The sequence below is a fragment of the Saimiri boliviensis genome, chromosome 6 (genome assembly GCF_048565385.1).
Source record: "Saimiri boliviensis isolate mSaiBol1 chromosome 6, mSaiBol1.pri, whole genome shotgun sequence".
NCBI lineage: Eukaryota > Metazoa > Chordata > Mammalia > Primates > Cebidae > Saimiri > Saimiri boliviensis.
The window spans coordinates 50063700-50078168 of NC_133454.1; the positions used below are offsets into that span (position 1 = coordinate 50063700).

The window sequence follows — 14469 nt, forward strand, 5'->3', positions numbered from 1 at the left end:
GATATTAGTAGTTAAATTTTGCGGGAGTCAAAAAATTATACACAGGTTTTTGGCTGCACGAGGGTTTGGCACCCCTACCCGCCATGTCGTTCAGGGGTCAACTGTAGTTAAGAACAGGGCTCTTGAGTCAAACTCTTAATTCAAGTTCAGGCTCCTGAAATACTAAGTGACTTTGGTGAGTTTGCTTTTCTAAGTCTCGGTTTCCATGTCTGTAAAATGAGGTTAATAATGTTACGTAATGAATTGTTGGAATTAAATGCTATTCATACAGTTCTGAGCTCAGCACAGTGAGCATCCTGTAATGATAGCTAATGAATTTTGATAATAAAGGGGACTGGGCCCCATGGCTCATGCCTGTGATTTTAGCACTTTGGGAGGCCGAGGTGGGTGGATCACAAGGCCAAGAGATCGAGACCATCCTGGCTAACATGGTGAAACCCCATTGCTACTAAAAATACAGAAAATTAGCTTGGCACGGTGAAACACGCCTGTAGTCCCAGCTACTTGGGAGGCTGGGCAGGAGAATTGCTTGAACCTGGGAGACAGAGGTTGCAGTGAGCTGAGATTATGCCACTACACTCCAGCCTGGGCAACAGAGAGACTCTCTGTCAAAAAAAAAAAAAATTATGAAGGGTACTATGTTTAGTTATGAGGCTGGAGGCATTATCTTAAATGAGCATTCACTGAATGCCTATGACTGCCTACATCATGCTGGGGACTGCTGTAAACTTCACTAACACTGTGACCTTGACTTGGCTTACTGTTTCCAACTAAACCTTTGACAAAAAGGTTTGCCCTCATTTGGCTTTCAGGAATGTCAAATTCTAATGCAATGATAGATAAGAAAACACTGGGCTTAAGGTACGAGGTTCCTAGGAACCAGATACTGCTGTTGATGCCTCAAGGTTTCTTCCACACAACTGGCTGGTTTATTCACCAGTTTACCTGTTTGAGCCATGCCAATTAGTTTAAAAATTTTTAACTCCTGGTGTTCATTTTAAATTTGTTACCTGGACAGGCATTTTACTGCTTTAATCCTCTGTTCTGTATCTTCATTGTGTAGCTAATTCTATTGCCTTTTAATCAAGCTTGTGTTGAATTTTAGTAAAATAACTGGCAGCTTGTGAGTTAAGCAAAACCAGTCTAATGCAGGTATATATGAAGACATGCTGGTTCAGTGATTAGTTCATTGTTTATTAAGTCTGCTTAAAAATAAGAAGTTTAAATTTGTAGTGCTGGTATTTAGGATTTCACAGGGGATTCCTAAAGCTATGAAGTAATTTCTGTAAAATGAACTGCAGTGAAAATTGGTTTAAATATAACTACAGCTTGAAAAATGATCAGTATATTTGCTTAGTAGAGCTTGCCATTCTAGTGCTCTTGGGGGGTCTCTCATTCGGTGGTGGTTCAGTCTGTGTGGTAATTGTCCTGGAAGCTATATTCTTAGGATCATCCAGGTGTATTTCCCCACTATTAAACTCAAGGTGAACAAATCAGTACAGATGCTATTTAACTTACGATGGGGTTACATCCCAACAAACCCATCGAAAGTTGAAATTATTAAGTAAAAAATGCATTTAATACTTTTGGCCTACCAAACATGTTAGCCTAGCCTACCTTAAATGTGCTCAGATCACTTACATGAGCCTATAGTTGGGCAAAATCATCTCATAGAAAGCCTATTTTATAATAAAGTGTTGAATATCTCATGTAACTTAGTGAAGACTGTAGAGAAGGTGAAAAGCAGAACGGTTGTATGAGTACTCAAAGTATGACTGAAATAGTATGAGCAGACTCTAGTGCTCTCGCCAAGACACTGAACAGCAGTGCTGCCTTCTGCACCGAGTGTTTGGTATTTCCTGACCTCGGACATTTGGAGCCCATAGCTCCTAAAGAGCTTTCTGAGGAATGCAGGGCTGTCCTGCATAATTAACCTTCCTGGTTCTAGAGAGATTTTGTGGATCTGGGAACAGATTGCTCCAGTAACTACCTACCTATTCGGGCCATGCAATGGAACAACTTCATCCAAGCTGTTGGAAAGACAATGACAACTTTGTACAATGCCTTGTTGAAGCACTCAAGTGAGAAGAAAGGAAGTATCTCATCCTAGTCTACCAGCCCTGATACATTGTGCCTCCAAGAGGTAGACTGGTATTTTGACATTTCCAACCACTCCTCACTAGGCTGGGCTATCAAGGCACATCTTTTTCCCAAGCCCTGGTCATGTTGTCTAGGTATAGAACACAACAATGGACCAGTTGGCTGTACCTAATTTTCTTCCAAAACCAAATTAAACTAGTCAGCGGTGCCAATATTCGGCTTATACCCATTGAAAACCAATCAGGTAGCCATTGCCCAGTTCCTAGAGGGCAAGGAATCAGACCAACAGTTGTGTATCACTGTCACCCATGTAAAAGCACACACTGGCTAGAAGTGGTTTCGATCAGCTCAAGGCTGTGACCTTCTTCAGAACCTGCAAAACATCACCCAAGGAGGCAAGATACCCCTTATTGTTTATGGGAACTTCGATGCAGAACCAACATAAGAGGTCTATAAACACTTTGCTTCCTACAGCCTCAACCTGAACAGTGCCCACAAGCTGCTGAATGCTGGTGGGCAGACAGATACCCCATATACTACCTGGAAGATCTGGACTCCAGGGGATGGCAGGCACACCCTGGATTGTATCTGGTATTCTAAACATGCTCTAAAGGTCAGCTCTTGATCTGCTCACCAAAGAACAGATTGGACGCAACTGGCTACCATCCTTCAATTATCCTTCAGACCACCGTCTCTGGTATGTGACTTCACCTTTAAAGATGAATCTGATGGACTAATACAAACACATGTTTTTGTCTCTTTAATCACAAGAGTCTTAACCAGAGATGTTTCAAGAAACTGAAATAGGATAAGAAGTTACCTAAGGAAGGATAGAAACATGAGAAGCCTCTGTCATTTCATTTTTTATATTTTCAGCCTGCCCTTGGGAAAGGATCCCATTAGTTCACAAATCTTTTCAATTAAAACCTATAGGAAAAAGGCTTTTGCTTTTGCACTTTGGTTTTGGCTTGTATTATTTTCCTTATCATTACATTTTGATTGTTTAAGGGCATTAAATTGGCTTGTTTTGGCTGGGCACAGCATTGTGAGAGGCTGAGGCTGGAGGACTCCTTGAGGCCAGAAGTTTTAGATCAGCTTGGGCAACATAGCAAGACCTTGTCTGTATTTCTTAAATAAATAAGTAATTAAGAAAAAAAAATGGCTGATTTCTATAAAAACTCAGAATTGCATGAATCTTCCATAATTAAGTATGTAGGAGCAATTTCTCTAGACAGCATTTCAAGGTATTTATTTGTGAATTAAAAAAAATCAGGCCAGGTGTGGTGGCTTACACCTATAATCCCAGCACTTTGCGTGGGTGGGTTACAAGGTCAGGAGTTTGAGACCAGTCTGGCCAATGTGGTGAAACCCCGTCTCTACCAAAGAGATAAAAATTAGCCGAACGTGGTAGCAGGTGCCTGTAGTCCCAGCTACTTGGGAGGCTGAGGTAGGAGAATTGCTTGAACCCAGGAAGTGGAGGTTACAGTGAGTTGAGATTATGCCACTGTACTCCAGCCTGAATGACAGCGCAAGACTTTGTCTCAAATAAATAAATAATAAAAAAAGTCAACAAGATATACATGGAGGTATTTTAAAAAATATCTTCATATAAAATTAAATTATAGCATTAGGAACATTTTAGAACCACGGAAGACACAAATTTTAGAGAAAGTAATTTATTGTAATTTTCTTGAAGCTTTAAATTCTAAACTTCAAAGCCCAATTTTCATTTGGGCTTTAATAAAATGCGTACAAAAAAACTAGCCAGGAGGGGGTTTTGTTTGTTATTTAGGTATAAGTATCAGGTCTCCTTCATACATTCTTTATAAATAATCCTTTCTGTGCCTCCATGTTCCCCATTAATGTATTTCTTGAAGAGATTCCAATTCGTTTTCAATTATTTAAGATTTTCCATTGGAATAATTCTGCTATACACTTGAGGTCATTCAACATCATCACTATTGGAATGTGCTTCTCACAGTAGGTTATTTATATGCTGAATGTGATAATGGCTAAGAAAGCCAGTGGGACCTTCTTTTCAGTGATGGGAAGCTTTCTGGAAAGCCTGTTAATGGACTGTCATTGAACTTTCCTAAGATAGCTAGATATTGTGGTTCAAAACATCTATAAAGGAGAATGTGAAAAGTGAGATAATGTAGAATTCCCTCCCATCGGACATCAAAGTGGTAACGATAACAGCTAAAGTCTTGTCTAAACAAAATAACCTATTGGTATTAAATTGATAAATATTTTAACCCATGAGTCATGAATACTTAAGATTAATAATGGTCTTTTAAAGCTTAAAAAAAAAAAGTTGTAAGTTGAACTGTTTGTAAGTTGTATTCTTTCCTGATAGTCTAAAATCAGTGTTATTTGAGTGCCCTTCACCATGGTAGTGAGTATGTGGGCAAGAAAGATCTCCATTTTTATTTTAGCAATTTAGCCATAGGAGAGGAGAATGAATCATGAGGTACCTGTGTTTCCTTATTTACAAAGCAAAATATCTCTTTTAAGAAATCAGCTTACAAATTTAGAGGGAAATTGATAGTTTGCTTTGTGTGAACTGCTGTTCTTATATGTGTATGCCTTGAAGAACAAATAATAGTTGTAATATTCAAGTGCAATTTTGTCTTATTGATTGCAAAAACTGTTATATTTCATATCTATTGATGAGGCCAAAGGCTATTATGTTCTATATCTGCTGATAAGTGCCAAAGCAATTATGCTATCTATCTATTGATAAATACCATCATCCTTTGGTATCCGTGGGGATTTGGTTCCAGGACCCTGCAGATACCCAAATCCATGGATGCTCCAATCCTTGATATAAAATGGTGTAGTATTTACATAAAACCTAAGCACATCCTCTTGGATACTTTAAATCATTTCTAGATAACTTACATAATAATGAATACAATGTAAATGGTATGTAAATAGTTGTGTTAGTGTATTGTTTCGGGAATAATGACAAGGAAAAAAGTCTGTACATGTTCAGACACAATATTTTAGAAAAATATTTTCGATCCACAATTGGTTGAAGCCATGGATGTGAAACCCCCAGATATAGAGGGCCAACTGTATGCTGTATGAATATTGTGAAAATTAGTTGAGTTTTAATTATTTGAAGAAAGCATTTAATTTTATGTGGCTCATAGCAGAAATATAGATAGCCATGGTGGTAACATAAATGAAGAATTCCTCTCTGGTTGAGCATTTTCTATTGCGTAAAGGACTGTTGTTGCTTCAAAATTTCATCTCCACACAAACAAAAATACAAAAAAAAAACCCCAATATTAACTGGGCATGGTGGGCATGGTAATGTACACTTGTAGTCCCAGCTATTCAGGAGGCTGAGATGAGAGGATCCCTTGAGCCGGGTAGGCTGAGACAAGAGCATTGCTTGAGCCGGGGAGGTCAGTGCTGCAGTGAGACATAATTGTACTGCTGCACTCCAGCTTGGGTGACAGAGTGAGACACTGTTACAAAGAAAAAAAAAGTGGGAGGATTATAATTTTTCATTCCACTGGAACACAGGCGTTTCACAGTTGACACGTCAAGTTGAATGCAGAGGACCTGAGACAACTTGGTTTTTCAGGGTAATTTAATCAGTTTAGCAATTTAATCACTAGGTTATACCACTGGCTAGGCTACAGCAGACAAGTCTGTGAAGCAGGTGCTCCCAGAGTGTGGAGCAAAATATATTACTGTACAAATGAAAGCATGCCATGAGCAACCTGCAGAATCCTTGAAGATCCAGGATGAGAAACATGATTTTGGTTACACAGCAGTGTGACTGTACTTAATGTGACTGCACTGTACACTAAAAAATAACGAAAGGGTAAATTTATGTGATGTGTATTTTATCACACATACACACCCATACACATGCACACACAAACGTGCATAATTATCCGTGATCCATTTTCAGAATGATTCTGTTTTAGGACCAATATGTAATGGGACCAGCTTGGAGGCGCTGAGCTCTGGGATCCTAGCTTGTGCCCTCAGGAAGGGTAAATTCCTTTTGTTTCTCAATTTGGAGCAACAGGAAGTAGACAGTTTAGGGAGGTGCTTGCTTTTATGTCAGCATCAAAGTAGTATAAGGAATTGCAGTTTTTGTTTACAGATAAAGAAAATTTAACAAATTAATACCTTTTAGGAGTGTCTTGCCTTCTTACCTCTACATTTAGTTATATGAGACGGGGAAAGAGATGCTGCTGAATTCTGAGTTGTACTCCTTGGATAATCTAAATCAGTAGGTCCATGTAGGCCGTCTTGGAACCTAGCTTTGTTTTGTTTCTGTGGAAAAACTTCCATTTTGAATATCACTTAACCAGCTTACAATTCATATTGAGCAATAGAATTGTTAAATTAGAGACTGCATGCAGTTTTATACTTTAACTCATCTTGGTTATACTGTCCAAATCATTTGTTTTTCTTATGCACTTTCTTAACTTTAACATCCTATGGGCTCTAAGATACCTTGTTACATCATTCTACCTTTTTCTGTCTTCAGATTTTTTTGTGAAAATACGTTGACGTAATAGCCCAATCATTTTGTTTGTAAGTAACAGCTAGCAGACAATTTCAGAATTGACGGATAGCATAGATCTTAAGGACACTATGAAGAAAAATCTTAGCCTCACTACAGTGGAATAGGAGCAAAGGTTGCCACTGTTCAGCTATTTTTGTTGAAATATAAACTTCCAGAAATGTGGGATGCCTTGGGGCCAACTCTTCCCAGAAAACCTTGTTCCTTCTTTAGGCCATCAATATTTGTTTTACACAGCGTTGGGTTTTATGAATAGTACATTTTTAAAAACATTATTTGGGTACTCTAGAAGTTGCCAACTTTTATTTTGCCGAATAAGGATGTTAAAAACACCACCTGCTATCACCAGCATTTTATAAAAGAAAAGACATTTTAAAGCACCCAAAGGACAGAATTTCATAATAAAGGACGGGTACTTTAAATTGAATATATTTAGTGTCATGAAAAATTCAGTTATGTCTGTATTTTCTACATAGAAATCCAATTATGTTCTTACTTTAAATTGACTTAAAAACACACAGACTTCATCTGGGGCATATATCAGTCCCTGTGTTGGAGTTTGGGACTCAGTGGTCTATTTATATCTGAGACTTTTGTCTGAAACCCTTTCCTAGAGCAGCAGAAGAGAGAGAGAATTTACGTGCTATACTTCTCAAATTATTCTTGTTTTGGAAGTTATTAAATGAAAGGACTTCAGAAATATCCCAAGAAAAGCCTTGTAGAATCTAGTTTAATGAAATTATGCAATCTGTTAATGATCAGAGCATAAATAAAGATGCTTTCTTCACGTGTTTTATACTATTGTTGATTTTATACAGCCTTTCTAGGAATGCTGCAGATTCTTTGGTTATTTGACCTTTGGTTTTCCACTTTTGGTGTTCTGAAGTGGTTAATTGTGACCTTTAGACATGAAGCCTGATGTTCAGACATTGGTTTTCTGAGGATGGATGGGGAGAAGGGACAGCTATGAGTTTCAAAATTTTTTTAGAGTTTCAGATATTATGTGAAAATTTTATAAATAATTTTATTTGAATTAAATCCTAAGTCTATTTTAGGTTTGACTAATACAGATATGTGTTTCCTGTGGTTAATAGCAGTTTTTGAGAAAAGCATAATGTACACTTTTATACACTGAATTACCAAAAGACCCTTGGGAATGGATGTTATAGACAATTGATTACAAAGAGTTCTAAAGTTATATGGAAGAATGGTCCATGCTTTGGAAATTCCTTCTTTGAAAAATATACAGCTTAAACTACTTAAATAGGATAGCACACACCTACATTTCTGCAGAATTAAATTAGATATTATTTATTTGATAGAAAATTTAATTAAGAATTCATTGTTTTACTTAATCCATATTTATTGAGAATTCTAGTTTGTGTTGAGTATTGTTCTAAAAATTAGGGATCTAGCAAGGACTTAGACATATCCCTGCCCTCATAGAGTTTATGTTCTAATGTGTAAGCTAGGCAATACATAAGTAAATAAGGAATTGTAATATTAAACAGATGTGATAAAGACAAATTATGATGGGTACTGAGGAGGAGAAAGGCTACTTTACAATGAATGGTTAGTGGAGGTGCCTTGATTAGGTAGCAGTGTAGTCCAGGAACATGGGAAGAAGGCTGTAGGAGGCACAGAGAACAATGCCCTTGTGGTAGCAAAGAACTTAGTGTATTCTTGGAACTATCAGAAAAGTCAGCTTGGATGAAGCATGGTGAGCTAAGAAAGGGGACATGCTAGGCTCTAATAGGGACCTAGTAAGCGTTACTGAATGAATAAATAGATGAGTGAAAGATTTTTTACAGTCTTAATTCTAGCCAGTCCTCATTGCAGAGTAATGATGAATCAGGGATAGATATCATTGAGGGTGATAGGCTAACTGGTCAACTCAGAAACTCTAGAGCAGCGTCTCAGTTGGGTGTCTACATTTTAGGCTTCATGCTACAGGCCCACAAGTTTGCTTTCAAATTATCATCAGCAGAGTAATCCCTTGAGGAGGAAGTTATTCCAACCAAACACATAAGGGATTGATGTCTTAATTCAGAATACTGATCAATTTATATTGAGATCTTATTTTCTAATGACCAAAATGCCGCATTAATATATGTTGTAGGGGCATTCCTTTTTCCAGCATGAGGGCCCTGGCAAATTGAATTAGTAACCAGAAGCCCACTCAGTAAATTTAGAAGAGGATCAAGATCTTTGGGAGTATTTTGCGTAGGCCAAGTTGACACTTGATGAAATATCCTTGCTCCACAATGAAGAATAACGTTGCAAGTGCCATCATTAACTCTTTAGGTTAGGACTAGCCTTACGTGCATTTTTAGGTAACTGGTTTGCTTTTTTTAAGGCAGCTTTTCTTATTGTCTTCTTTTGACAATCTTTTTGTTTGTTTTATATGTATTTTTTACTTTGGTATGTCATTTTTTTCTGATAAAATAACAGATGAATATCTTAGAAAATAACAGTTCTGTACAGAGAAGACCATTGTTAATATTTTGATGGCTGTTCTTTTTTCTACATATCTATATGTGTGGCAGGGTTCTTAGTGAGGGACAACTTTACAATGTTGTTTTCATGCCATAAAGGTTTAAAGTTGACAGCAGAAGGTGTCAGAGGTGACAGCAAATCATCTTTGAACAGACCTTTAATCTGCTTTAGTAAGGTCATCAAAATACCTCTTTAGTTGTACAATTATAACACAAGTATCTTGCATTTTTAAATAATGTACATAATGCAAATAAGTCAAATGGAGATGGTAACTAATTGGTTTAATAGTGTAAATGGTTCTCATTGAGGGAGGATATATCTCAGCAGACATTTATTTAAAATTTATTTATTTATTTTATTTTTTTTTGAAAATCTACAGCACCCAGTATTCCCAGATGGTCTCCTATCCAAGTACTAACCAGGCCTGACCCTGCTTAGCTTCCAAGATCAGATGAGATCGGGCACATTCAGGGTGGTATGGCCATAGACTAAAATTTTTTTAATAATTTAAGACATATTCAAAAGTTAAGAGACTAGTGTGGTGACCTTCCACAGACCTTCACCAAGCTTGAATAGTTGACTCTACTCTTATGTGGTTTATACCTCTGTCTGCTCTCTTCCCCCACAGATTATTTCGTAGCAATCCCCAAACAACATGTCATTTCTCTTCTGTAAATATGTCACTATGTATCTTAAAAGACTAAGACTTTAGGCCAGGCACGGTGGCTCACACCTATAATCCCAGGACTTTGGGAGGCTGAGGAGGGTGACTCACCTGAGCTCGAGAGTTCAAGACCAGCCTGACCAACATGGAGAAACCCTGTCTCTACTAAAAATACAGAATTAGCCGGGCATGGTGGTGCATGCCTGTAATCCCAGCTACTTCAGAGGCTGAGGCAGGAGAATTGCTTGAACTCAGGAGTCAGAGGTTGCGGTGAGTTGAGATTGTGCCATTGCACTCCAGCCTGGGCAACAAGAGCAAAACTTCGTCTCAAAAAAAAAAAAAAAAAAATTATACCTAAAATAATTAGCAGTGATTTCTTAGTATTATCATATAGTAAGTGTACACATTTTCCTGTTTCGTACTTCTCGCATATAATTAACAGTTTTATCTAGAATTAGGATTCTTACTATGTTTTCCTTTCCAAATTTAATTATTTGGAACAATTATTAAGCATAACCCATATTCAAAGAGGAGGGAGTGTTGGGGGGATTCAGAGTTATTTCGATGTCAATTTTTTTTTTTCCAGGTAATCTTCATGGGGCTGGTAAAGAATGGAAGACGGAAGAAAGGACTCAAATCTGAGTAGATATTTCAGGAGAATGTAAGAGCGAAGGTGGCCAAAGGGAGCTCCCAGGCTGATGGCCTGTAAGAGCCGTGATGCCTACTGTAAATTTTCAGGTTTTTTTTTTTATGTGTTATTCGTGCCTTTAATGAAATTAAGTGCCTACTCTCCAGCATCAGCATTAGTTGGCCAAGCAAAACTGAAAGAAGTGGAGCATATAGTAGTAAATTGGCCAGTGGTTTTCAGAGAGCAGCCATAGAACAGCAGCCATTAATGTAAGGTGGCAAGTAACAACCAAGCCATATGAGCCTCTCAAAGGAACCTTAAACACAGGAAGGACTTGATTTTCCTAGAAAAGAAGAACTTTGGTTTTCTTTTTTTTTTTCTTTCTTTTTTTTTTTTAAAAAAAAAGATACATCCTTTTTATTGTTACGTCATAAAGAGGTATCAAAATTAAAAGCAAAAATTGCAGGGTAAGACTTAACAAAACTACTAGGAGCGTCAAAGGAAGTGAAAATGGGACTAGGCGCAGGGCAATATGAATTAATGAACACGGGAAGGACAATGAACACTGGGAGAACAGTGAGCATGTGCTGAAGGTACTAGGGGAGAAGATCTGGTGAAAAATTTGATCTTAGATGAGCGCCTAGGTAAAGGAATAATGGGATAAGATTTCTAAACCCCACTATGTGCTTAAGAGTCATTCTCGCCATTGGCGCTGTCTCTGTCACCCTCTCCTCCTTCAGCCTCTTTCTCATCATCCTTGATCAACTCCAGCTGGTCATCCCCCCATCTTCATTACCATCATCATCCAGTAGGTCCCCTCCTCAGCAGAGACATCTGCACCCCCCTCAGACTCCATCTTCACACGAGTCTCATCTTTCTTCATGGAGCTGCTGCTCTGCTCTTCTTCTGACTTACCATTCTCTACCTCTACGGATTGTTTGTGCTGTTTCTTTCAGTTTTTTCCAGGTTATCCAGGGAAGAATCCACTTCTTGTTTTATCTCGGTCATCTCCTTCTTAATGGCCTGAAGGTCATCTCCTTTCAACTTTCCAGACTTGGAAGATCCCTGCTGTCCACTCTTAGAATTGAAGCCACTTTTGCCCCTTCATGAAGTGTTTCCTGATACACGCTGATGTTTTGAGGGAACTACAGCCCTAGCAATAGGAGGAGGAACTCGTGCTGGGTTACTGTGCATCCTATCATAATAATCCTGTTGAAAGTCATAGCCCAAGTCAAAAGAGGAGCTGTACATCTCCACTGCAGATCATCTCACTTCTGTTTTTCCTTGGTTCACTTTTGGCTCTGCAGCCAGGTTACTATCTAAAACCTGGCCAGCAATCATTCTTCCATCCTCTCCTGCTACAGCAGCCTGGGCACTTCTCTCATTCACATAATAGATGAAGGCAAAGCCCGTATGAACAGAGCAGCCCAAATTTTACCATATTTTGAAGAGATTGCCTCCACATCAGACTTCTTGACCACAGGAGTGTTGAGATTCTCCATGAACACGTAGAAGTTCATGGAGCAAGGATCTGTCTTGTTAGTAACATTGCTGGCCATTGTGTTTGATGATAAGGTTTCTCACAGAGCTGAAATTGTAGCCGAAGATCAAAAAAATCTCACAGGAGTGGGAAGGGAGAAGAGATTTGATTCTGAGTCTCCTATTCCTGGGTTCTACTCAGAGAAGCTGACTGCTGCTCGAGGTCAGCAACATGACCACAACTGCTCAGTCTTCATCTCTTCACAAAATGTGGTTTCTTTTAATTAGATATTAAGGAGAAAGGTGACCCCAGAAGGCTGCAGTTCTGGGGTTACTCATATAAATATTTTCATAAAGCAAAAAATACAGCATGATGAGCTAATGAGGGAATTCAGTGTGAAAAAGTTATACCACATGTTGCAAAGTGATAGCATTGAGGAGATAATATAGAGCCTAACTGGAAAATAGCTCTTATGAATTTCTCTTAGGTTTACTTTTAGTGAAAGTGAACTGCTGCAAACAAAATTGCTAGGTCAAGGTCAACAGTAAGAGAATCAAGAAGTCATGAGTATATACATTTAAAGGCCTGTGAAGTTTGTTTTTTAAAACAGGCTTTACCATTTTTTCTTTTGTTTTCTCTTTGGTCCTTGCGTTTACTGAACTGAATTAATTACACTCCTTAGTTAGTTCTTGGCATATTACCACTGGTTGATGTAAAACCTCTCTTGTTTCATATTATATTATTGCATTCCCCAACCCTATTTCCATTCCCAACTCCTCAAATTGTCAAATCAAACATACTTCTTCCATTCTACCTTTCTTTCCATTAACATACATGATCTTTTATATGTGTGTTTTAGCATGATATAAATGGCATTGATACAAATATTTGTTTTTTATATCATACTGTGTTTATGAGGCTATACATATCTCTAGCTAGATGCTTAGCTTAGTAAATCTCACTTGTTTTAAATATTTCTTTATATGCATTTTCCCCACTTATTCACACCACAACCAGTCCTGCCATGAATATTTTTTTACATGTGTCTTTTTTTTTTAATTGCATTTTAGGTTTTGGGGTACATGTGAAGAACATGCAAAATTGTTGCATAGGTACACACATGGCAGTGTGATGTGCTGCCTTTCTTCCCCTCAGCTATATCTGTCATTTCTCCCCATGCTATCTCTCCCCACCTCCCCACCCCCCCGTCCCTCCCCCATTTCCCCCCAACGGACCCCAGTGTGTAGTGCTCCCCTCCCTGTGTCCATGTGTTCTCATTGTTCAACACCCGCCTATGAGTGAGAACATGCGGTATTTGATTTTCTGCTCTTGTGTCAGTTTGCTGAGAATGATGGTTTCCAGGTTCATCCACGTCCCTACAAAGGATGCAAACTCATCATTTTTGATGGCTGCATATTATTCCATGGCGTATATGTACCACATTTTCCCTATCCAGTCTATCGTCGATGGGCATTTGGGTTGGTTCCAGGTCTTTACTATTGTAAACAGTGCTGCAGTGAACATTCGTGTGCATGTGTCCTTGTAGTAGAATGATTTATAATCCTTTGGATATATACCCAGTAATAGGATCATTGGGTCAAATGGGATTTCTATTTTTAGGTCCTTGAGGAATTGCCACACTGTCTTCCACAATGGTTGAACTAATTTACACTCCCACCAACAGTGTAAAAGTGTTCCTATTTCTCCACATCCTCTCCAGCATCTGTTGTCTCCAGATTTTCTAATGATCGCCATTCTAACTGGTGTGAGATGGTATCTCAATGTAGTTTTGATTTGTACTTCTCTAATGACCAGTGATGATGAGCATTTTTTCATATTACATGTTACATGTGTCTTTTTGGACCTGCACAGGAGTTTCTCTGCAATATAAGTTAGGAGTAGGATTTTCAGGTCACTGACCATTCTTACACTAATTTCTCTAAATACTAACAATATGTTCTTCATAATGGCTGTAACAGTTTGTGACAAGAAATACAATATTGCAATTTCCCTAGATCTTTGTCAGATTTGGAACTATTTGAGTTTATAATATTTGCCGTTTTACCCATATGAAATAGCATTTCTTTGTTTAATTTGCATTTCTCTGAATACCCATGAGGTTTGAGCTTATTTTCATTGAATATTGCAATCTGGATTCTTTCTTCTGTAAATTGTTCATGTCCTTTGTCCATTTCTTTTTGCAAACCTTCTGGCTTTTTCTGAATGATATTAAATTCAGGTATCTACTCCCAATTTGTTGTCCATCTGTTGACCTTGTGTGTGGTGACTTTCTTTGTACATGGATCTTTAATTTTGCCCTTATTGTTTGTTACTTTTCCTCCTTAAGGCTTGTTCTTTTAGAATCTTCTATAAGAAGTGGTTCTCTACATCGAGATCATGAAGATAATCTATATAAATTTTTACTTGCTTTTTAATTTACTTCTGCTTTTCATGTTTTTGTTTTAATACATATGAAGTTCATATTTGGAGATTATTTGAGGTAAGGATCCAACTTAATTTTTTTCCAGGGAGTGTAACAATGTTCCCAT

The 14469-nt window shown here is 38.0% G+C and overlaps 3 pseudogenes; 1 reads left to right on the forward strand and 2 right to left on the reverse strand.

Annotated features, from left to right (window-relative positions):
* Positions 1-1519: 1519 nt before the first annotated feature.
* LOC101034591 (nocturnin pseudogene) lies at positions 1520-9515 on the forward strand (annotated as a pseudogene).
* A 3-nt stretch (positions 9516-9518) lies between these two features.
* LOC120364864 (5S ribosomal RNA) lies at positions 9519-9637 on the reverse strand (annotated as a pseudogene).
* A 1490-nt stretch (positions 9638-11127) lies between these two features.
* LOC101044348 (heterogeneous nuclear ribonucleoproteins C1/C2 pseudogene) lies at positions 11128-11999 on the reverse strand (annotated as a pseudogene).
* Between the last annotated feature and the right edge of the window lie 2470 nt (positions 12000-14469).